The 23971-nt window shown below is 35.2% G+C and overlaps 1 protein-coding gene across 3 annotated transcripts in view; it reads right to left on the bottom strand.

Annotated features, from left to right (window-relative positions):
* Positions 1-23971, bottom strand: part of LOC112053382 (uncharacterized) — a 141451-nt gene that overhangs the window by 8690 nt on the left and 108790 nt on the right. Inside the window, exon 4 of one of the 3 annotated variants that reach the window (XM_052884217.1) lies at positions 19100-19156. The exons of the other annotated variants lie outside the window; for them this stretch is intronic. The gene's annotated coding sequence lies outside the window, so the exon portion shown is untranslated. The remainder of the gene's footprint in view (positions 1-19099; positions 19157-23971) is intronic. 3 annotated transcript variants of the gene reach the window in all.

Genomic DNA, 23971 nt, shown 5'->3' with positions numbered 1-23971 from the left:
GCAAACGTACGCGGTTTTCATTCCACATCTCAGCTCATTACATTTCCCATATTAATTTCGTTTTTTTTCGAAAGCTAACTACCTCATATTTAAGATTAGAATACGTAAATTATAGTACCTAAGCTAGGCCAAAACCTACATCAAAATCCAAGGACAAACCCCACAGTTCATTATTATTAGCCGATGGACTTCCATAGCCTCTTGTTCCATACAAGATGGTTCAAACAACATGGTTCGTAGGAATTCTAAAAATGTAAGGATAAAAAGCCTATGCTTTTCATTATTCTGTGCAATTACAAAAAATCTAAAAAAAATACGTGATGTACACGTTATCAACTACCGATTGTTAGTGATTCTTAAGTTACTACTAATTTATTGATAACTGATAAAAATTACTAAAAATTACCAACGTGTTTGACATTTTGATTTTCGTTAACCATGGACTATAAACGATAAATGCGGTTGTTTTTGATTATAATATGTATTAGGTGGCTTATAGTTCAAAGTCAGCGAATAGTTTTTATTACCAACCTATTTTGCCGGTTATAATATGTGTTAGGGGTCACCACTTTGCCGGTTATAATATGTTGTTACGGTTAGATGGTATTTAAATAAAAGGCGTGTTCACGTTAGGAGGTTTACTGATCGACTATCTTACATGGATCTACACTCGACAGCGAAATGTGTGTCTGTACCATATTGTTTACATAAGACTACGTCATTTTATTATATTCACTAACAGCTAACTTACACGTTTAATTAATCCTAGTCTACACGTCTAAAATAGACATCAAATCGATTGACAAAATGTCATTTACCTACTGTATGATATAATTTTTACCTAGAATCTCATTTTCGTTTAAGCCAACTAGAATACATCAAAGATAGTAAATTAGCCTGCAGCTGGTGTAAGGTAAGTTACAAACAGCCATCCAAACTATTACATTTAATATTAGTTAAGTTTAGTTAGTCTGACGGCCTCCGTGGCGCAGTGGTATGCGCGGTGGATTTATAAAACGGAGGACCTGAGTTCGATCCCCGGCTAGGCAAGTTGAGATTTTCTTAATTTGTCCAGGTCTGGCTGGTGGGAGGTTTCGGCCGTGGCTAATTACCACCCTACCGGCAAAGACGTACCGCCAAGCGATTTAGCGTTCCGGTATGATGCCGTGTAGAAACCGAAAGGGGTGTGGATTTTCATCCTCCTCTTAACAAGTTAGCCCGTTTCCATCTTAGACTGCATCATCACTTACCATCAGGTGAGATTGTAGTCAAGGGCTAACTTGTAAAGAATAAAAAAATAAAAGTTAGACACCTACTTCCAATAAAAAAGTAGTACTTATTGCAACATTTCCGTTGGTTAGTAAAATTATGTTTTTATAATGAAGACCATTAAAATATCTTCTAAACCGAGATTACAGTGCGAATACATTCATAATAACATGTTGAAACTAAACAGCGAGGGCATTAAATAGAATTATAACGAGTATCTGAGCCCCATGTGATTACATTAATCTCGATACACCTGATAAAAGTATTTACATCTGATTACTGTCATCGAGATTTTTTTGCTCCGAACTAATTTGAGCACGTTTAATTTGGACCGGCATATTTGAGGTTATAAATTACATTAAACTGTTCATTTTTATTACATTTTTAACGTAATAAAAAATCAAATTAATCTATGATTAGATAAATATCTATATACAAGTTAGCTTGACTATATATTGCTTAAGTAGATGATGCAATGTAATAACACAAGTTAGACTTTGTATGATAGTAACATTACAATGTAGATATGTATAGGTAATCATCATTTCATCATTAACAACCCATATTCAGCTCACTGCTGAGCTCGAATCTCCTCTCAGAATGAGAGGCGTTAGGTCAATAGTCCTCCACGCTGGCCTAATGCGGATTGGCAGACTTCACACACGCAGAGAATTAAGAAAATTCTCTGGTATGCAGGTTTCCTTACGATGTTTTCCTTCACCGTTTTGAACGTGATATTTTTTTCTTAGAATGCTGTGTGCATTCTAAGAAATAAATATCACGTTCAAAACTGAAAAGTTGGAGGTGCATGCCACCGGATTCGAACCCACAGATAATTCCGGAATCGGAGGCAGATGTCATTTTCACTGGGCTATCACGGGTTCAGATAGATAATAACACCTTTTCTGGTGTTTTCAGCTTAAGGAACTGCATGTTAAGTACAGTAAACCGTCTCTTCAGATTCAGTCCTCCCTATTAAGAGGAGGGAGGGACTGAATCTGTAGTGACATTAAAAAGACTGATGATGATGATGGTCATGAAAATATATTGCAATAAACCACGGCCTACCTAATCAGCTGATCTAGCAGAATACTTAAAAATCATGTAAGTATTTATGGAAGAAGATGACGTGTGTACTGTATTTTTCCAAGTTCATCTAAACGCATGTAGAATACAGATAACCAATAATGAGAGATATGCGAAAGCGAACAGCTATCCCACGGTTAAACGGCTGTGCTGATTATCATGTAATTGAATACGGATATTAATAGTCCATTCTCAATGTTAATGCTAATACGGATAAGTGTAAACCACTTTTTATCATGCTCTTAAATTGTTCCGAGAGATTTTCTCGACTGAGTTTGTTGGGAGTTTTTTCTTACCCTAGTAACATTTGTTCGGCTTTTACAAAAAGTATCAGCATTTTCATCTTCATTAGCTTATTTTAAAAGGATGGACAAAGCCTCGTCATAGAGCTTAGATCCACCATTCTGCTTCAATGCGGTTTGGTGACTGGTTCAATAATGTTTGATCTCCATAACAATCAATTTCATAATAATAATATTATGGTAATAATAATGGGCGGGGCACATAGTTCGAAGAGCCGAAGGACGTTGGGGTCCTAAGGTGCTGGAATGGCGACTCCGCACTACAAAGCGCAGTGTTGGTCGACCTCCCATCCTCGAATATATATTCCAGTACCAACGACCATTTATAAAAGGAAATACAGTCACTTGGTCGAATAATATGATTTTTTTTGATTGTTTAATTAATTTTGTTCCACTAAATTGTTTCGATCCAAAATTTGAACATAATTTTTCGGGATTTGCAACTCGTCTATTGGGTCCCCCAACTAATTTTCATTAAGTACGTATAGCGGCCTTCGTTAACCACAGACTAAGGAAATCATTAATTTATTTTGATGATTAAGTTAATAAAGCGTAAATAATTTTATTATGGGTGAATTGTTTTTACAATAATTAAACTTTTTTTTTTTAATTTATTATGCCCTAATCGCTGCAGCAAGCATTCCTTGAGTTTTTCTTTTTTATGTGTATACCTACTAAGCCTATTAAAAAAATATTTTAATTTAAGTTATCACTGTTTACACAAAATAAAATTAATATAAGTATTTTGCCACCATTCTACGGTGGGCATGGTTTGTACAGTTATTAGGATAAGTTAGTTAATTAGACTTAAACGAAATTGAGATTGTATATAAAAATGTCATCAGGTGCTTAATGGTGGATAGACTTTGGCAATTGAAAGTATAGACTGAAATTGCCCGCCAAAATTTTAAAAATCATGTAATAGTAGATTGTTATACAAGGGGCTAAAAAGACCCATTATATATGAGATATTTTTAGGGCCGCCTAAATAGAAACCGAGTTTATAATGGGTTTAGCCCCACGTGTTACACTCTGCTTTTCACTACGATTGCGAGAAAATAAAATAGTTTAGTACAATATTCAATGATTTATTTTAATTGAAAATTAAATGTACAAAGTCTACAATTTTGGATATTAAGGGAGATGCTTTTACCCGGTAACATAATTTCCGAATACTGTGAAGATGAATAATGAGTATGTGAGGTAAACGTGGGAGATAATAGTTTAAAAAACTCCTTTCGTAAGTGAATCCATTCGTTGTTGTTTTCTCCACTTATTAAATTTTTCGTAGGTATTCGTAGGTATCGTAGGTAAGTATTTAAGTAAATGCGTCTCGACTTTAATGGTAACAGATTGAAAATTTCATCTCTAAATTAGGATCACCATTCTCACTAGATGAAGACAACAATAACAATTATTGTTGAAAAATATGTAAGTTACGGTCACAAAATTACAATGAATTTCTGAAAAAAATTAAGTGTGTATTATTCTGTTATTCACGCCAATTGTTTTTGAAATTCTCGCTTTTTAATTTTATTTTTTTTACATGAGAAAAAGGCACACCGTAAAGGATGTCCCATGTCTTCAAATCTCGCTCTATTAGCAACTCAATAAAAATTTAATTAAAAAATAAACGCATTCCACAGACAAGAACGCTGCATTTAATTCCAATTTAAAGATTTTTATTTATTTTTCAAAACAATCAGGGCCTTACCTATAATGATTCTATTTTCGAATAGAACCTCCTCCGTTTTATAGTAGGCTACTACTTGGCTAGTTCTCGGAACAGACAAGAATTAAAAAAAAACAAATTACTTTAGCCCCTAGAGGCTGAAATGCTTGTTTAGTGTTTTTGAGCAAGAGTAGTGAAAATGATATTTTGTCAATTGATTTGATGTTTATTTTAATAGGTTAATAATAAAGACCAAAATAGTGAATAGGCCAGCTGGTATACCGTTTATAGTATCTAATGTGTTTGTATCTAGCGATATAACTAATAAATCAGCATTTTATCTGGCTCCCTTTACAAACGCCATCCGTTACACTTTAAATGTATCTCAACACTTCCTACGGGTTAAGGCGGACCATATCTATACGATATAAACTTAATTGTTTCTGACAGATTAATGGAACTGGAAGGACTATAATATACAGTAAGTGGTCTAAAATACCAGATATGAGTTAACTAGATGCAATAAGTAAGTAGGACTTATTAGATAATTCCAGTAAAGTGTACTGACGACACTAAATCTAACCCGTGCAATGTTGTATTTCGAGTTCGAATGTAATGGATAAAATGTGTTGATCCAATTTTTAATTTTTCTTAAATATTGAAGACTAGCGGCCGTGTGACTTCATCCGCGTGGAAATTAATGAAAACTTTTAAGCCCTATTTCACCACTTTAAAGTTTGAATTTAAAAAAAAATTAATTCCAATATATTTCGTATTTTTTTTATGATTTATGAACAAATTTCTAAAACTGTAACCCTAAAAATTAAGGACTTTCCATACAAACTTTCAACCCCTATTTCACCCCATTTTTATTTCATTTTTGCAATAAAAAGTATCCTATAACCTTCTGCGTCTTAAACCGTGCCAAGTTTCATTTGAATTAATTTAGTAGTTTCAGCGTGATGTCCGAATAACAAAAAAACACGGACAGATAGACAGACAGACAAAAAAACGAAAAAAAAATATTTTTAGCTTCAATATCGATTATATAATGCCCCCCTAAAAACTTTCAAAATATCTTTAATGTACAGAATTCGTATTATAAGTATAGATTCTAGATGGCGCTGGCTGGATAAAATCTCAAATTGTTAATAAATGTATAGAATTCAACCAGTTTTATTATAAGTATAGATCAATAATTGGCAAGAAATCTAATAATACCTAGGTACTGGTACCTAATTTGTACCTGATAATGCAAAGCAAACACATATATTAAGAAGTATATAGAATGACACAGAAAATGACAAAATCACAGAGTCCCTTGAAAACTACAAGCTCCTATATATTATTGTTAGTAGTTTATATTAGTTAGTTAGTTGTGTGTAAGTCCTAACCGTATCCTTACTAATTAATTAACACCCACATAATTCATATAATATTATGATCGTATTTAAAACTGTAAAATCGTTTACTAGAATAGCTGACAAGACTACAGAAAAAAACGAACTGTATAAATAACTACTAAAAAATTGTCAAAAATGAGACAGCAATTTTTTTTAAACAAGAAACATAGATCTTACTAATTGAGGAAAAATCACGTAATTTCAGAAGCATGCGCATAAAATGTTCGTGTGGTTTTCGATGCATTTTTGTGTAACCGCAACCACACTCTCCTCGCTAGGTTAATAGTGCAATCTTGAACGGTATGCGCTGGCCACGAGAACAGACACCGCAGCGACTGGCGGACAAAGCTCGCACAGAATCGAATCCAGGACCTTGCGAAGCATTCATAACTGTACCAAAGAGGTCTGTAAACTATTATTATCTATTCATAATCATCATCATAATATCAGCCGATAGACGTCCACTGCAGGACATAAGCCTGTTGTAGGGACTTCCAAAAATCACGATTCTGAGTCACCTGCATCTAGCGATTCCCTGCGTCTTGCTTGATGTCGTCAGTCCACCAGGTGGGGGGCCGACCAACACTGCGCTTTCTAGCGCGGGGTCGCCATTCCAGCACCTTGGGACCCCAACGTCCATCGGCTCTTTAAACTATATGCCCCGCCCATTGCCACTTCAGCTTCGCGACTCGCTAGATCAAGGTAATATAATAAAACAGTTATTCACAAAACTTGGTATTTTTTAGTTAATCAAGAATAAAATCCATTTCCATTCCAAATTTTAGCCAAATCGCTTTAGTAGACGCATCGTAAAGGAGGAACAAACATAGGTATTTTTACACAAACTTTTGCCTTTATAATATTTGTGTTTTCTTAAAATCGCCACAGCAGTGGTACCGTGGCCAACACTAAGCGAAAGCTCGTTTCATAATGTGTGGTTTAAATTTAACCGACTTGTTAACTTGTTTATTACTGGTCACAGATCCCTTCGTAAACAGTAACTGGTAAAATGACCGATACAAGTCATCCAGGCTATTTATAAAATCTTTACTGGACTCTTTTAATAGTACGGTCCGTACAATGTGTTTTAAATGTAGGTGATTTGTGTAGGTAAGCCTGTGTGTTAATGCTCAAATTATTATAATATTATGCGTTGTCTGTTCTGGTGTCTTTTTTTTAAAAGAATATTTGCCATATAATTTTTTTTTAAATTACCAATATTCCCATTGCCCTAGTCAGGAAGACTGTATTAGGAGTGGCTACGACAATAGATCAACGGGGCGGGGATCGAACCACCACTTCTCGATGATGAGTCCGACCGCTCTTACCGTAGAGCTATTGAGGCTTCAAACATGTGATGGTTTATTCAATTCCATCTCTTTCAGAAAATTAAAACTTTGAACTGATATTTTTTTCTTTATAAGATATGAAACGATATTTTTTATATTATAATTAATAACCCATATTCGGCTCACTTGAGAACGGGTCTCTCCTCAGAATGAGAGGGGTTAGGTTAATAGTCCACCACACTGGCCCAGTGTTGATTGGCAAACTTCACACATTTAGAGAATTAAGAATATTTTCAGGTATGCAGGTTTCCCCACAATGATTTTCCTTCACCGTTTTAAAGCACGTGATATTTAATTTCTAAAAATGCACACAACTGAAAAGTTGGAATCGAACCTACGCCATTGGAATCGAAGACAGATGTATGAAATCGAAGACAGAATGTAAAGCATACAGAGGACAAAAGGGTTCGGTCGATAAATAGCATTTGAGATATCAGTGAATGTATTCATTTTTCTTTAATAAGAAATAAACTATACTTTCTAAGTGATTTCACGAACTATTGTACAAGACGTAGGTAAGTATATTCTCTTATACCTACATGGCAGCTTGACGTAACAAATTGTTTCCATAGCGATTAAACTACATGAGATCACTTGTTAATGTTTTTTAATGTTTTGTATTTTTCGCTATCATTACAATTTATTGATAGACAGACCGACACGGCGCCTGCTAGTAAAATAACATCGGCATGCGAACATAACCGTCCGTAGTTACAATCAATTATGATTTAAATTACTATGCGGTTTATTGATTGATGCATTAAAAGCCTTGAGCCTATGATGTTTAGACCTTTTGCAAAATCTGAAAATTTGTCAGTTTATGCTTTTAGCATAGAAAAGTACGGTAGGCGTTTATAAAGTTAGGATCAAGCCTTAACCCAAGTAAGATCACAAAACATCAATAACTTAACCGCTATAAACTTAAAAGGGATATAAAACTATTGACAACCAATTTTATATATTGCCCTTTACACGAATACACTTATACGAATAATAATATATGTCATTCTCCTAGAACTATAGTATAGTTCTAGAAGAATGACGAGAACGAGAAAAAGTTTCGATCTAAAAGGCTTTGTGAACTAGACTCGATATCGGTCAAAACTCTGTACACCTGTAAAGTGGTAATATCCGTGACTACAATCTATACAACATATCTATAATCTTAACACATCTCTAATTGCGTGTACCACTTCGAGCTTATGTCAAACAAAATTGTAAATGAATATCATAATATCCATGCAAATATAATAGTCAGGGATCCCTAGAACATTTTGTACACCTTAAAAAAACATCTGGTTAGTACTTAACAACTTTTGTTAGTCTACCCTCCTCCCAACTTTCATCAATAACGAGGTTATTAAAAGTTGTTACTAACCAGCTGATGAGGACGTGATAGCCCAGTGGAGCTGCCTACGATTCCGGAGAGTGTGGGTTCGAATCCGGTCCTGGTCATGCACCTCCAACTTTTCAGTTCTGTGCATTTTATAAAATTAAATATCACGATCCTCAAACGGTGAAGGAAAAACATCGTGAGGAAACCTAATTCTCTACGTGTGTGAAGTCTGCCAATCCGCATTGGGCCAGTGTGGTGGACTATTGGCCTAACCCCTCTCATTCTAAGAGGAGACTCGAGCTCTGCAGTTAGCCAAATATGGGTTGATAATGAGTAACCAGCTGTTTTTTTGCTGTTGAATAATAAATAGTTATACAACTTAACAGCCACAATGTCCTACAAATTACGTGGTCCATTATCTCGTCCCGACGCTCTGAAATTTTTATTTCCTGGTAACTCAGTTAGCTATCAGAATCAAGAATTTTCGTAAATAAAAAAGTTGATCGTCATCATAATGAAGCTACTCGCAAAAAATTAGCTTGTTAGTATTCAGGTGTACCAAATGTTCTAGGGATCCCTGACTATAAATCCACTTAGTTGAAAATATCTTAATAATTAAATAGATATCGCAGTCCACGCCCGCATCGCTTAAACTCGCATTCGAATGAAATATAACTGTATAACAACGTAATTTGTTAACGTAACGATTATAAGCAGCTTTCATCGAAGCTTGCCGTATTTATAAATGTTGCCCGATCTACCCCCTACTATAGTCACTCCTTTTACACTCTTTTTACAAGCATGCAAGTTAAAAACAACTTGCCATGCTTGTAAAAGTATTTACCACTAGCAGACGCCCGCGACTTCGTCCGCGTGATACTCGATGTAAACTTTTAACTACCCCTACCCTATCCTACCCCTATCCTACCTTACCCTACCCCTACCATCCCCTACTCCTGCCCTATGTAAATATCTGTCAAAGATTGTGCTCTTCGAACAATAACTTTTTTTTATTCTTTGACAACTTAACTGATATCACACCTGAATGTTAAGAGATGATGCACTTTAAGTTGGAAGCGGGCTTAACTTAAAGTGCATCCAAGTTTATTCTTCTCGCACCTCTGACGGTTTCTACGCAACATCGTACCGGAAAGCTTAATCTCTTGGCGGTAAGTCTTTGCCAGTAGCGTGGTAACTAGCTACGGCTTAATGCCTACCACCACCTATCATCAGAAGTGATATTTAATATCTTAAAATGCACATAGCTGAAATTTGGAGGCCGGGGGCATGCCCCGGACCGGATTCAAACCTACACTCTCCAAATCTAAGGCAGATGTTATATCCACGAAGCTATCACGTCTCTCGATTAGACATTAGATAATTTAGATTAGATATTAGATAAAATAACTAGATCAAAACAATTGTTAGTCGATTTCAGATCCTATAATTTCGATTCGCAATAACATTATCAACGTAGAGTCAATAGTAGTGGTAGAGAGTTAAAAACAGTTGCAATCTTGATGCACTGCGGTGTTGGTGGAATGCAGCCTAGCACACTTCGATAGCCTTGAGGTTAGGTAGGTTTCATTTACAAGAGGAAGCGGAAATTAAATTCAATAATATTTTGTGTCTCTTGCATTTTATAATTCAAGACGGTAGTACTCCCGCGAACGAGCTATGTAGTAGTACAAAAACTCTTTTAATAAATGGTCTGGTGATCTTACTATAATTGGCAAAAATGTGATAAAATCGCTGGTGCGATAAAATTTAAAAATGATGATTCAATTTGACTACTAAAGCCGCGTAAGAGTACAGTAACAATATCACGGGTATAAAAGTAAGAAATACCTTAATTTTTTAAAAAAAAACGTGAAAGAAACGCTGGCACTTAATTATCACTAGTTACCTAAACCATATTAGCAGGGCTAATCTACAATAAAAATATCATAGTCATAAAGCTTATAAATATAAAGCAAGTCGATAAACTGTCATAAAAATCGCTGGCAACTGTTTTAGTTTCCTAAGCCACATACAAGTTTACTATGTTATCACGGATATAAAATCCTATATCGCAAAGCATTCCCTAATGCTAGCCAGAGCCAGTCACCATCCAACAAGTCCACGTGCCTGCAGCGCTAACGGCGGGACATCCGATAAAACTGATCGTATATTTGTCGCGATGCATGATAACAACACAATAACAGTTTTAACGGATGTCCTGCTGTAGCCTAATTAGGCCAGCATAAGGTGATCAAAAAAAATTTTACAAATCGCTGACGCTTATGTTTTACGCGTTCGCTAAGCTATAGTAGTACGGCCACCTACAGTAACAATATCACGGGATAAATTCAAGGAGCCGCCGCTGAATCAACATATTAATGTTCAAGTGCGGCAGCTTCTATATGAGATATCTCGGCTTGTTTATTTGCTACTGCGTGACTGTGTCCACTTTGAGGACTTCGAGATCTGTGATGCGTTCCTATCTGCCTTGTATTATAGAAGACTACAACCTGAATGTATGTATGTTGAATTATAAAACAGTATAACTTGAATATGATTATATACTGAGATAGGTTGATAAATAAGTTAAATTTTAAAATATTTGTCAGTTGGTTTTCAGTTGTACCATTATTTTGTGGTAGAGGAAACACCTTGAGCAGGTCACAGGACTTGTGACCGTGAGAGGATTAGATAGGTTGATAAATAAGTTAAATTTTAAAATATTTGTCTGTTGGTTTTCACAAGTAAGTTAAATATGGATAGCCTTAAAGTGACGTGACGGGTAGCAGCGACAGCGTTTGTACCATTATTTTGTGGTAGAGGATACACCTCGAGTAGGTCCCAGGACTTGTGATGCCTTCCGACTAGCCAACACTCACCTTCCCTGCCCGACATGTTCTCCATGCCCACACTAAACAGTTTATGATAAACAATAATTACAATACAAAACGTTATTGCACAAAATCAGTGACTGGCAGCGTGACGGTTTCTACGCTGCCTAACAAACAACTGAGCTCAAGTCATCAACTACCCTCTTATTTATACCAACATCTACTCCCCTTTACAATAACATAAATAATGAATGTTAACAAAAAAAAGAGCTTTATTAAGAAGAAGAAGGGCTTCATTATCTGCCACTAGATCATCAAAGCAGTTCTTTGAGATCACACGTTACTCTAATCTCAAAAAAATATCCTATTTATTATTCTATTTATAATCCGAGAATTCCACGCAGACGTATTTCGAAATAGTAATAAGCTTAATATAAATTATTACAGAATATTTTACTTTAAGATTATTACATAACTGCCAAACTTTAATAAGTAGATACTTATGTATCTTCTGCAATATATATAGAAAGATATTACATAACGAAATAGTATAAAACGAAGCACCATACATTAATTCAAGTGATTATCACCGTTATACAAAATGTGGAGCCATCAACACATTTATATCCCCCGATGTTCTAAGCACTAATAATAACGTACAGTCGTACAATGCCCGCTGGAGGCAAATGCTGATTGCTTCACATTATATGTTCATGGACTTGATTATCATAATGTAAGTAATTGAAGAAACGGCTTAAGAGGCGGAGAGTTTGGTGCCTTGAGTCCTTATTAACATAGAGATTGCATCTGATTCCACACATCGAGAATAACGTAATAGTTAAATAGTTAAGTAAAAATACTTTGCATAAACCAATGAAAGACAAAAAAAAATTCAAAAATGCTGTTATCAATATCCCGAAAAATACATAAATTGAAAGTTTTTGTTTTTTTTTCGGCTACAGCGGCCAATCTCATGATATTAACCATGTACGCAGAAGATATTACAGTGCATAAGTGTGTGGTAACTTAGGCTAACTACTGAACCAATGAAGCAATTTAAAGTCTACTTTATTAACTAGACTAATATTATAAAGAGGAAAAATTTGTGGTAAGTTTCTCAAACGGTGAAGGAAAAACATAGTGAGGAAACCTGCATACCTGAGTATTTTCTTAATTCTCTACGCGTGTAAACTCTGCCTGTTCACATTGGGCCAGTGTGGTAGACTAAGGCCTAAACCCTCTTATTCTGAGATGAGACTCATGCTCAATAGTGAGCCGAATATGTGTTGTTAATGGTGGTGATGAAAGTTTGTGGTGTCTATTATAGGGGATAATCTTTTGATTTCTAAACCAATTTTGAAAATTCTTTTACTACCACTAGAAAGCCAAGTTATTTCTGAGTGTCGTAGGCTATATTTTATCCACATAATATTCTTACGGCGGTAAGAACGGCGGTAAGGCGGCGGTTGGGGGGTTCCAAGGTGCTGGAATGACGACACTGCACCGAAAAGCGCAGTGTTGGTCGACCCCCCACTATTGGACCGAGGATATCAAGCGGGTTTCAGGGAGACGCTGGATGCTGGCGGCTCGAGACCGTTGTGCTTGGAGATGAGATTCATGCAAGAGGATTATGTCCAGCTGTGGACATCTTATATAGATAATTCTTACATTAAATTTCTTACAGGAGGAAAAATAGGCCAGTATTTGATACAATTAAATCAAAGTTAATGCTAAGCTAAGCTATGCACTTAGAGTAAACAGCAGATAGATATGCATTCTCCGGTTATACATCCAATTACTCCTCTAGTTAAGCTCTTTTATCCAAAAAAGACCATCTCGTTTACTCGCGGATGCAAATTGACGGTTACGGATGCATTTCGATAAAATTGAAAGTTATTGCTCCCGAGATTACCGGTGAGTAAATTATATGAAACATGTCACAATTTACATACTAAGGGCAATACTACATTACTAGTAATCTTGCAGCGGTTCAGCTAGATCAAGTATCATGTTTCTAACTAGATTTACTAAGATCGGGCAAGTGAGAGCTGGCATCGTGCACCATAGGTTCCGTACGGAATTGAAAATAATTAGATTTTTAATAACCGTTTTTTTACCTACTAAATTACGATCTGTTAGGTTTTTCTTTTTGTTTAATTAAAGTTTATTTTTACGTTCTAAAAATAAGATCTAGAAAATAGTCACAAATTCAAATAGCTTAGTTAATTCAAGTAGGTATATATGTATGTGTTTGACATATGGAATAGGAGGTATATGAAAAAGAAAACATAGTATATAGTTAAGAGTCTTCAACACATAAAAGAAGACAACACACTCACCGACACACACTAGTCTACCTCAGTTTATGTACAAAATACACATACAGATGCCATTATCAAATTATACAAAAAACAACAGTACAAAATGGTGCCAAATGCATCACATCTGCTGAAGAATTCAAAAGGTTACCGTATTAGTCCAATTACATTTATCATAACTAGGGAGACACACACTAGTCTGCCTCAGTTTATGTACAAAATACACATACAGATGCCATTATCAAATTATACAAAAAACAACAGTACAAAATGGTGCCAAATGCATCACATCTGCTGAAGAATTCAAAAGGTTACCGTATTAGTCCAATTACATTTATCATAACTAGGGAGACACACACTAGTCTGCCTCAGTTTATGTACAAAATACACATACAGATGCCATTATCAAATTATACAAAAAACAACAGTACAATATGGTGCCAAATGCATCACATCAGCTAAAAAATTCAAAAGGTCACCGTATTAGTCCAAATACGTTTATAATAACTAGGGATATATAACTTACTTTCCGACGCCCCGCGGTTTCACTCGCGTAGTTTCCGTTCCCGTAAAGTATACGAGGATAAAATTTAACCCACGACACTCACAAATAACGTGGCTTTCTAATGGTAAAAGAATTTTCAAAATCGGTTCAGTATATACAGAGATTACCTCTACAATCAACGACATTTTATGCTAGGTATAGACGTGCTACGTGCCTACAAAAACCCCACAAAAAGTGAGGCAAATTTAGCTACTCCACTGAGAGCACACATGCACAATGCGTTTACTTACATTATATATTTATAAATACACAGTTTTAAAGGTCATAAACAGTAAACACACAACTCGACATGGTATATGAATATTTAGGGATTATATATTTATAAATACACAGTTTTAAAGGTCATAAACAGTAAACACACAACTCGACATGGTATATGAATATTTAGGGATTATATATTTATAAATACACAGTTTTAAAGGTCATAAACAGTAAACACACAACTCGACATGGTATATGAATATTTAGGGATTATATATTTATAAATACACAGTTTTAAAGGTCATAAACAGTAAACACACAACTCGACATGGTATATGAATATTTAGGGATTATTTGTTTAAATAACTTTCGTTGGTTACTATAGGCGACTCTTATACTTATACTTTTGACGGCCTCCGTGGCGCAGTGGTATGCGCGGTGGATTTACAAGACGAAGGTCCTGGGTTCGATCCCCGGCTGGGCAGATTGAGTTTTTCTTAACTGTCCAGGTCTGGCTGGTGGGAGGCTTCAGCCGTGGCTAGTTACCGACAAAGACGTACCGCCAAGCGATTTAGCGTTCCGGTACTATGCCGTGTAGAAACAGAAAGGAGTGTGGATTTTCATCCTACTCCTAACAAGTTAGCCCGCTTCCATCTTAGACTGCATCATCACTTACCATCAGGTGAGATTGTAGTCAAGGGCTAATTTGTAAAGAATAAAAAATAAAAAAAGACTCAATGAAATGCGGTTAATTAGCCGCTTTTGTTCGCCACAGTTTTAACGCGCTAGTGACATATCTCTATTTTAAAATCTTTGCCTACAGTACCACAAACTTCACCTCTATAATGTTGGTATAGTAACGAAATATATATAGTAAATAACTAAAAATTTATTGATATTTTATTTTTAAACTTGGACATTATTTTATTTTAAAACTTGGACAATGCTCATTTATCACATTATTTTGACAATTGTAATTGAGTGGATATGTTTATTTAATTTTATTAGCGTTAATTAATCTACTATTTATATTATACCTGACATTTATATTATTTAAAATCTTGAACATTCTAATTTAATTCTATAAATGTTCCGCTCAAGTTTCTACTTCATTTTATCTTATTTTAATTTTGTCTAATGAAATGTATTATATTTTATCTCATAATATTGCATGTAACATTATTATTTTTAGCAATGCCCTGACAGGGCCCCATGTATCATGCATGCTAAGCTTATGTATTAGTTTGTAAGTGCATGGATGCTAAGTAAGTAAATATCTAAATATCTAGTTATGAGGATACGCATAATGTGGTAGCGACTCTTGTAAGTACCCAGTATTCGTATCGTGCGACCCATAAAATGAAATGCCAAGTTCGTCGCAGGACCTTTCATGAGATATTGAATTATGTGCTTTCGTTTCACTTTGAGATATTCCACATGTGATAGGAGCGTAACATGGCCGATGGACGGTGTCGTTGTCATGCTCGTGACGTCAAATGTATGTCATTTACTTGGACGGAACCAAGTATTAGAGATTAAGATCACTGGATGATAACAAAAGGTACGAGCATACTCCAGTTAACTCCGTTTTATGGTTTACTTTAGTGACAAAGAACCCAACTGATTGACAGGTTTGGTTAAATTAAGCACTCATTCGCACGAGAGTTTTTTTTAACGGACGTTAAAAAAGCGTCCAAATACAACAAATGCATACCCAGTTTTTGTTCACACGAAAGCGTTTTTAAAACTAGACGCTTTTTTTTCGAGCAGTGTTGCATTTTCAATTTTGGGCGTTGAAAATAGACCATGAATTTAATTAAAAACGTAAATAAAAGCGAAAGACTGACGACATCAAGCGAGTCGCAAGTATTCGCTGGATGCAGGCGGCTAATGTTCGGAATGATGTGATGTTTGGAAGTCCCTACAAAAGGCCTATGTCCTGCAGTGGACGTCCATCGACTGACATGACATGATGATGATGAAATAAAAACGCCAACGCTGGGTTTTAACGTATCTTTTTTTTAACTCTCGTGCGAATGAGGACTTAATGCTTCTTTTACCGACGAAAATCAAAAAGGTTGAAAATAACAACATAGGCTTTGATTTCGATATATCCGAGCTATGCCACAGACACATTTAATTTACATTGATTTTGATGAGACGGCTACCTATTTATAAAAAAAAAAAATAATTAACCGACTTCAAAAAAGGAGGAGGTTATCAATTCATCGGAACCTTTTCTTTTATGTATGTTCACTGATTACTCCAAGACGCCTGAACCGATTTGAAAAATTCTTTTTTCGTTTGAGAGGGTATTGTTTGAAGGTGGTCCCATAAACTAAAAAGCGAAGAATAACATCGTATGTGCTACCTTCTCAGTTTGCTCAGAGCGATCAGTTTGAAGGCGGCACCAAGTTAGTGATGTATTAATTCAAGCCGTTTATATCATAAAGATTTAGGATTTTCAGACAGGTCTTTCAGAATATTCTGGTATTTTAGTTTAGTAAAAACATTTTTATAATTTTAAAGTCGGTTGTATATTTTTATTCAAATTTTTATTAACCTCAATTCATTAATTATTATTATTATGATATTAAAAAAAAACTTTATAATTAAAAATCTAGGTTTAGATACTTGCATGACGTTTTATTTCCTTTTATGTCATACCCCTTGACTTGTTTGTTATTAATTTGTACGTCATGAAAAAAATGCATCTTTCTAATCACTGTAGTCGACAAACCACCGTATAAGCGATCTCTAACTATAGCCTTGTTTTTTACATGGGCGAAGAAAGCGTGACGTATGCAATTATTTTTTTCTTTGCCATCATAATGAATGTTAAGTAAAGGGGGTCATTCATTATTAGCCTAATTGATAACTCACTGTTGGATACTCTTGCATTCTTACTTGTAAAAGAAGTATTACAAACAGCTCTCTAACTATCTACCATCCGACTAATATCAACATCATCAGCTTAATTAAAGGCCTACTGAATGGCAGGACACTACTTCTTATAGGATAACTAGCTGACGCCACGCGGTTTCATCCGCGTAGTTCCTGTTCCCGTAAGAATGCGGGGATAATATATAGCCTATAGCCTTCCTCGATAAATGGGTTATCTAACACTGAAAGAATTTTTCAAATCGGACCAGTAGTTCCTGAGATTAGCGCGTTCAATGAAGAACGAATAGACTATCCAACACAAAAATAATTTTTAAATTCTGGGTATTCCTGCGATTAGCGGGTACAAGCAATGAAATAAACTTCAGCTTTATAGATAAGCTATTAGACGATTAAATAAATACCGACGGCTTTACATGCTCTTCGATGCAGGGATGACAGTCTTTCCATATCCGAACTATTACAGCGAATGTCTCGGAAAAAACAAAGCCTTAAATCTAATCTTATTTGTACCCTAACAGGTTAAACACTCTTGACCACCGATGCAGAAACTCCATTCACTATTTTTGGTAAAATACATAACCTTAAAGGTTGCTGAAGCCGCAAACCGGAAAACTCATTTCACGACCACTCATCCACAGAACTGGAAAATTGTCGTCATTTATTGTATACCTACGGTTTTTCACCATGCACTGTAGATAAGGAATGATCTTACTAATTGAAACAGCATTCTCCGCCAGCAAGACATTGACACTACATCCAATGGTTTACCGAACATATTAACTACACCAGTTAATCTTGACTTTCATTTCTATGAATTTCTAGTAACCATTCCTTAGAAAAGCCTAGTCTAGCCAGACTTACCTCATTTTATTAACCGGCTTTGAAAAAAGGATTTAAATTCGAGTATGTTTTCTTTTTTGGAAGTATGTACGTATGTATTACGCGATTACTCGTAGATGCCTGGACCGATTTTAGTAATTCTTTTTTGTCATAACTTTCAGTCTGAGAGTTTGTCAGCTCGTGTTCTATGTTAATAAGTACAGTAGCCAATTATGGAGTTTGACCGGGGTGGCTTTCGGAGATAGTAATATTTTTAACGTTATTTTTTGATATTTTATATGTAATAGGAGGGGGAATGTCTCCATATCCTTAGCTTCGTGGCAACTCTATACTAGAGATAATTAAAGTTTTTTTTTTTTTTTTTTATTCTTTACAAGTTAGCCCTTGACTACAATCTCACCTGATGGTAAGTGATGATGCAGTCTAAGATGGAAGCGGGCTAACTTGTTAGGAGGAGGATGAAAATCCACACCCCTTTCGGTTTCTACACGGCATCGTACCGGAACGCTAAATCGCTTGGCGGTACGTCTTTGCCGGTAGGGTGGTAACTAGCCACGGCCGAAGCCTCCCACCAGCCAGACCTGGACAAATTAAGAAAATCTCAATCTGCCCAGCCGGGGATCGAACCCAGGACCTCCGTCTTGTAAATCCACCGCGCATACCACTGCGCCACGGAGGCCGTCAAAATCTTTATTTTAAATATGCCCCTCTTTTAGTTCTATTTAAAAAATATTCAACATTGTTCTTTTTAAGGGTTGTAACAAAGCTAAATGACATGATTTATGCCAAGGTGAATATTAAAGAAAATACGCTGTAAGGACGGTTGAGGGTCTTAAACCCTTGAGAGCTGAATTATTCCAAAGCCACCACTAACATCGTTAACGCATCAGGCTTAATTGTAGTCAAGAGCAAGCCTATATTACAAATAAAAGAGCATAGACTGACAGACCTTCAGTCTTCATACTAGTAAAAAGTAAGTCTGGCAAAATCAGGCTCTTTGTCCACCTGTTTTTGTGCACGTACCGTTGATGCAGCGCACGTCACAGCTTTCTCAGCTATTTGTAATATTCCACGATATACCTGAAAAAAAAACACGATGTCGATTACTATTGAATAGGTACAGGAAATCATTCGTTTTTATGTCGTATGATTCTATGATTATAATTGATCGAATTCTTGTTTACTCATCTGACCAATAATTGTGTTTACTAGAAAAAATATGTCATAAATTGTGTAAAATGATTTAATGGAAAAATATTTAATTAGGCGGAAAATATGTTATATATTACATATTCTTATGTATATCTCTAGGTATGTGAAGTCTGCCAGCGTGGTGGACTATTCGCCTAACCCCTCTCATTCTGGAGACTCGTGCTCAATAGTAAGCCGAATAAGGGTTGTTAATAATTATTTTGTTAAGAGTCTAAGCTATAAAACGGAAATAAGGTGGCAGTATTTTATTTTTATTTTTAAATAAGTCCAGAACCGAGCAAGCTTAGTGGCAGAACTTACGGTACTTACCCGGACAAGATCTATCATACCAATAAAAATAAGTTTTTCTATAAAAAAATCCCCATCTCTTACTTCGAGGTACTAGGTAGGTACCAACCTAACATTTTCCGTTTCTAATCCAGTATGACACATTTTGCCGTGACACTTCCAAGAAAATACGTAATGTTATTGCAGAAACATAAAAAGGTATTTTGGAACGAAGTTCCTTATCGCGCGTTGCGAAAGGGGGCTAGACGGAAAAAAGTTAAGACCAAAAAGTTGTAACGACACTTTTTGGTCTTAATTTAAACGATGATAGCTATAGCGATTGCGATAGCGAACGCACGACACATTTCAAGTTTTTTTCTTAACGCAATTATGTCATAATTTTCGAAGTTCAATTATTGAATCGGTAAAGAACTAAAATACCTAGTTGAGCCTTAAGTATCTCCTTATTTTCCGTGTTTATTCATCAAAATTTGTTATGTTTTCAACCAATATAATAAAGCTAAGTACGACTATAATGTATAATAGAAAATTATGTCCTTAACAGCAAATAAATGGTTACGATTGATTATTATTATTCTTTACATAGTCCCATATATTACTACGAGATCCAGTTACTCTAAGCCAAGTTTGTCAGTACACTACTATCTCACGCAATCCATCGCAGTCGGGATTCTTGTTATGAAATTAAGTAACAGATTGCTTTGATGATCAAACATCAGGAGATGGTTTCTATTTCCTTATCGTAACTGTTTGACATACCTTGTACTTGGGCATATTATATCTAACATTTCTAAATATAAAGAGAATAGACTTTTTTTGTGTAACAAATAGCCTCAAAAACTACTGACTGACTTAAAAATCGAAAGCTACATTTCAGCAAATAAAATAAGGCTATATGTTATCCCAGCATTCCCACGAGGAGAAAACTATGGGGGGTAAATTTTGGGGAAAATGAATTGCAGTCCTTCCATATAAGTATCGTTCAAATACGGCATAACCAAGTGGAATTTTGGAGTAAATATTCTTTCTTCACAAAAAAATTATCGTCCCACTCGGATTTTAACCAGAGATATTTTGATCCACACCTGAATTATCTAGCCAATGAGGAAGTTTGATTATGATTTATAGTGTTGTTAAAATCGATTTATGACATCGATATCGGCCCACTCGCGTAGGTCATCCACCTAACATCGCGACAGATCTTATTTGCATCTCGATACACGATGTCCGAATCATAACATCAATTCGTCACTAATCATTAATAATAGACTTAAGGGTCAACACACTCGTGTTTTTTGTTAAATTAAATACTTACCGGATGGATAATAAAACTATTTATTTTGAGTTATTGATTACGTTTATTTATTTATTTTGTTAGGGCCAATACGTACAGCGCGTTGATGTCTTTTCAAAGGAATAGCAACGTTTCATTTAATTTTTCATAATACTATATTTTTTTATTAAACTCTACAACTGATAATATCGTAAAATTGCATTGTATGCAATAATATGAGTAGTTACTTTATTTTGTTTGATTTATGGAGAAATTCCATATCTTGCGCGGTGTAATACCATTAATTTCCCAACTTTAAGCTGTTACGAAAAAAATCTCGGAAGACTTTCGAGATTTTAAATAAAACTCTTAACATGATTGATCTGAAACTGAAATATTATATTATTAATAGTATATTGTTTTATACATCTTATGTGACACTATTTAAGTGGTAAAATCTCTCTATAACCTTGGTCCCACTATAATATCAGTTCTATATTAGATCGGGTATTCAAAGCTGCTCTAGTAGAAATGTACAAATTTGGCTGAGTCGGCAGAACAACTCGAACAAAGAAGGAAATTGTTGACATGTCATTAAGGAATCCTTATTCCTACACCCGGGTAACAAGCCCCGAGCTATGCTCTGAGCTTTTCTTTGTGCCATACAATGAACTTGGACCCGCACAGTGGCATGACATCGTCTCGTCTCAAGGGCGTTTTAAAAAACGCTCAGTATGTATTTAATATAAGGACATAAGGATTAAACAATTTTTTGCGGCATCTATTCGGTAATCACCGTTAATCCTTACTGCAAAAAATGTGTTATTAATCTTGCTCATTGCTACCGGACAGATGTTATTGATATACCTACTTTCCGGTTTTGGAAGTTCATTACAATCTGATTAGAATAGACACTGGAATTAATTTGAATAAAAATTAAACTATGTTTATAAGGAAAAGACTTCTCTACGCGTGAATCAATCTTTAAGAGATTTAAGATATTTTGATCGCTTCTATATTCAAGTTGTGTAAAGTTTTCTTTAATATAAGTAAAAAAAAATAAGTATATATTTTGCTAACGCTTTTATTACTTTTCATACCTATACCTAACCTTCACCATCACCATCATCATTATAAGCCGATTGACAGACATATATTGACAAGTTATCGACCAAAACTGCTTTTCACTGTCACCTTTTCAGCACTTTGGGACCCCAACGTCCACAAGACGTCTCACAAGAGATTTCTTCATAAAGCGGGTTTGTCCTCCTTTGTCAATGGTTAGTCGACCTTGGACTTGACTTTAAAAAAAAAAAAAGAATATATTTGCCATATCTTTTTAAAATGCGACCAATTTTCCCATTCCCAATAGACCAAAGGGGCGGGGATCGAACCACCACCCCTCGGTGATGAGTCCAGCCGCTCTTACCGTTGAGCTATTAAGCCTTTTTAAGACCTCCTGCGATCGCCATACCCATATAAATAATGCTTAATTAACGGAACTCCCGCGGTTACAACCGCGTAAATGCCGATCTCGAGGGAATGGGGATAAAATATAGTTCATATAACTTTTTTTTTTTCGTTCGTAGTCTTACCAGCCAAAAACCCATCCTACCTTCTAGACTCTGGTGTCTCTGCCATAAAGCCACCTCCTTGGCGAGTCGTATTTAACCTCCCATTCTCTCTTACATCCTTCTCCTTGATCTGCATTATATATTCCACAAAGGTCCTAGCTATATTCCATTTCTCAATGCATTCCAGCATATTTATTTATTACAGCAATTCACTTGCTGATATAGACATGACATAGTATGACATAGTATTGGCGAACGAATTTTATAAATCAGTGTATTGATTTCTGTAATCTTAACAAACAAACTCTTATTTATATTATTAGATAGGCTTGTTGCAATTTCATAAACATAACCAGGAAAACAAATAGTGGATCAACAATTGAACGGTTAGCGTATTGTACCACTAGTTCTACAATACACCGATATGACATAATAAGACATGTTTTTTATTTGTATATGTAAATCGGCCGATTAGACACGCTTTTACGTGTACGGATTCCGTGTTTCCGGATGGAATTTGAAATTACATGTTATATCATACTAGGCACGTGCCTCTGTCACTTACATTTAACAGCTATGTAGTTACATATTATAATGTAGTGTTAATAAGACAATTTTTTATAATAATTTGTTAATGTATAGATCAATTACGGCAAAAACTTTCTGTTAAGTATGTAGTATTTGGTTACAATTCCATCTAAAAAGTTTCAGTAGAAGTAGATTAATAGTATTTAATTCGTCCATTCTCTTTCTCATGCTCTTAGACACACGCACACACACGCACATACGGACTCACACACACACTCTCACGCTCATTCACTTAAATTCAACTTGCGAATTTTGAAATAAATTTTGTACTATTTTTCTTGTATGTGATTAACTTAATAATATTATTTTTATTCACTATCATTTCTTTCAAAAAATATTTTTCATTTTCACTTGTTATACCTACTTTATATTTTAACTTTCTTTGTAACTGTATGTGTCCTTATTGTTGTTTATTTTATATTTTTTGTACATATTTTGTTAAACGCTGTTCGTTACAAATAAATAAATAAATAAATATTAGCAGTAGTAGTAAGCTATTTTTATACAGAATACTCCCTAGTATTTCCCATAACTCTAGATCTACGTCTATGACGACTGAACGTGGCTTCTGGTGTTTTCTGTGTTCTAAGACTTTATAAGTTGGACAAAATAAATTTTATATGAGGCTAGTATAAATATAATTTAGAGTGGACAAAGCATGCAAAAAGCCTTTTAAAATATTTCACAATAGAAAATAAACAGAAAACCGTCAAGATTTATTGGTGTAAAAGCACGCGATTAGAGTCCCCGTGTCACGATGTCTTCATTAATTCCCTCAAAGTTTCAGCTTCCACCGATTTCACCGTAAATCAACAGTAATTGTACCGAAACGGTTATTATATGCGGAATTCCTAAGCATCCACCCTGAGATATGTATGTTCATTAGCAAAGTTCACCGAGCCGTTTTACACTGATAAATGTAAATGTACCGGTACGCATTTGCAGTCATTACAGTGTTTT

Source organism: Bicyclus anynana, chromosome 11 (genome assembly GCF_947172395.1).
Source record: "Bicyclus anynana chromosome 11, ilBicAnyn1.1, whole genome shotgun sequence".
In the NCBI taxonomy this organism is placed as follows: Eukaryota; Metazoa; Arthropoda; class Insecta; order Lepidoptera; family Nymphalidae; genus Bicyclus; species Bicyclus anynana.
The sequence above is the reverse complement of the archived record's forward strand: the minus strand, read 5'-3'. Positions and strand labels throughout refer to the sequence as shown.